We start from the raw sequence: 3021 nt of genomic DNA, 5'->3' as shown, positions 1-3021 counted from the left end.
ATTATTATTATTATTATTATTATTATTATTATTATTATTATTATTATTATTATTATTATTATTATTATTATTATTATTATTATTATTATTATTATTATTATTATTATTATTATTATTATTATTATCATTATTATTATTATTGTTATTATTATTGTTATTATTATTATTATTAGCCCATTGTCATCTTGAAAATGATAAATTGTTAAATTTTTGATAAATTGTCAAATTTCAGTTCACAACAGAATTTGAAAAATTATTCGATTCTCTTTTTTATTCAGTGCAACAAACTGATGACCAAATATCGTGATTCTATTGTGATTATGATTACGTTAAGATTATGATTTTGTTGTAATTATGATTATGATTCTTTTGTAATTATAACTTAATTTCGTATTTTTCTTTTTTTGTTGCAAAATTTTCTAATAATTCAATGACATATTTTGCATCAAAAGTCAAATTAAATATTTAATAAATTAGACGAATGATATGCTTAAATTGTATTTATTTATTAATTAAATTAAACATTACTTCAATAAATTATCAGTAAATGATAAAAACTGTTATATTTCAACTTTAATTTTGCATCATTTTACGTGGAGTAATTAATTGATGCTTTAGTTTTCAGAAATGTTATGAAAGTTTTGAGTAATACGAAGTGAACATATGAAATTTGAAATTGATAGCAGAAGACAATGTAAAGTGAACTTTTGGAATTTAAAAATGATGGGAGATAGTGATGTAAATTGAACTTGAACTTTTCAAATTTTGAGTTGACAGAGGGAATGATGTAAAGTGAACTTTTCAAATTTCATGTTGATAGATGAAATGATGTGAAGCGAATTTTTGAAATTTGAAGGTGATAGGAGACAAAAATGTGAAGTGAACTTTTCAAATTTCAACTTGATAGAAGAAATGATGTAAAGTGAAATTTTAATTAAAATTTCAAATTAATAGTGAACAGTAGTACGCTTTAAATTGAATGGTCTAAAAATAATTTAAGAAATGATAGAAGAAATAATTACATATTTAAATTGGATAATCGATAATTAGTTTTGTAATTTACAATGAATTTTTACGAGAGGCAAAAAATGAGAAGAATTAAGGGAAAAGTAAGAGAAAGGCAAAAGACAGAGAGAGAAGAGAGAGAGAGAAGAGAGAGAGAAAGAGAAAAGAGAGATGTAACAACTGAACTAAACAAATACATCGGTATTAAAGTAAAATAGTAAGGTAGCAACCAAACGATTTCAGCAATCAGTTTATTGATAAAATATTGATAAGTTTATATCATTGATAAATTCTTTTGGAGATTTTTTTAAAGATTTCTTTTTTTTTAATTTTAAAAATAAATTAAAATTCAAATATTCACATCGTTTATTTTATCGATTAAAATACAATACGATGAAATGATTGTGTATTCTATACAATGATTCACTTTTTTCGCAAGAATATTTTCAGGTAGATTGTTATTAGATATGTCATATATTAACGTCGTAAAAATGTCGCATAAGATAAAGATGTCACAACTAGTTAACATGAAAGTATCAGAAATTGTGACGTAAAAATGTTGTAATATTGCATATAATGACGTAAAAATGTCGTATATCGTGGTATAAAAGTATAAAAGTGTTTTGTAATTTAGCAAAAAAAAAAGAAAGTGTCGTATATCATAAAATAAAGATGTCATATAATGTGATATGAAAGTATTTGTGTATTATAAAATGTCATAAATGTGTCACAAATATTTGTATTCATCCAAATATCATATATACCTTAATTAAACTGAAATGAAGTGAATAATTGCATCTGTTCAATTCTAACATTTGTTTTAAGCAATTTGATGAAGCATTTATGCTTGAAATAATTTGGTGTCGCTATAGCAACATCCTAAAAATTTCTCCTGCATTGATGTAAAACTTTGCTTCATCATATCACCATGACATTTTACGATTCTTTTTCATTTCACTCTCTTAGGTTAGTTTAGTTCTATCATTCAAAACTAAAAACTCTTTCTTTTTCTTTTTTTTTACTGTATCAAACTTGAAAATTAATAAAGTTATAGATAGTTGAAGTTTTTATTCAAAAAATTATAAAAATTAAAATATTTCATTTATGATTAAATTTGAAATGATTTATTCTTTGATCTATTATTATACATTAAAATTGCTCATTAAAATTTCTCATTTTTGATTATGTTTTAAAATGAAATCTGTAAATTTATATGAATATTGTTATTTAGTGTAGAAGAAAAAAAAATTGTATAAACAATAGAATATGCTATTTTAATTATTATATTCATTATATTTCTTTTTTTTTATTGCTTGTTAAATTTACATATATATATTTAATATTTCTATTTAAAGTAAATATGGTAAATTTTACTTTTGAAAATAAAAGTTTAGCATAAACGGCAAAGTATGTAAATAAATAAGTAAGTAAGTAAGTAAGTAAGTAAATAAAATCCTATGGGAGCTAAAATTTTCAGTGGTTGGTATAAAAAGACATTTTGATGAGATGAATGTTAAAAATTGCAATAATATATGGTCATTATTTTAATTCAAATCCATCAAATGAATCATTTGTGGTTAGCCATTCAATCGTTGATTTTTCTTTTCATCACTTTCATCAATTTGTAAACAATTTTTTCATTCATATACATATATACGATTGAAATTTAATGATTAAAGATCATTATGGTTGGTTTGTTTATGCTAACTAAGCTAACATTATACTATAAATCATTTAAAAATTGATCGTTAACTTAGCATTAAAAAAATAAAAAAAATTATTTTTTGTTTTGTTTAACGTAAATGATTTTTCTTTTTTTTTCCCTCAAAAAATTTTAATTTAAATAAATTTTACAACAGCAATTCATAGTCTATTGGCATTGTTACAAGGTTAAAAAAAAAATTTTAAATATTATAGTTTTATTTTGAATTCCATTTGGATCGATTTACTAGTAATTAATAAATAATTTTGAAAATGATTTATATTTTCTGTTCATTTGATGAAAGCATTGGTACG

The sequence above is a fragment of the Loa loa genome, assembly GCF_000183805.2.
Source record: "Loa loa unplaced genomic scaffold supercont3.320, whole genome shotgun sequence".
NCBI classification, from domain to species: domain Eukaryota; kingdom Metazoa; phylum Nematoda; class Chromadorea; order Rhabditida; family Onchocercidae; genus Loa; species Loa loa.
This window is presented reverse-complemented; position numbering follows the sequence as displayed.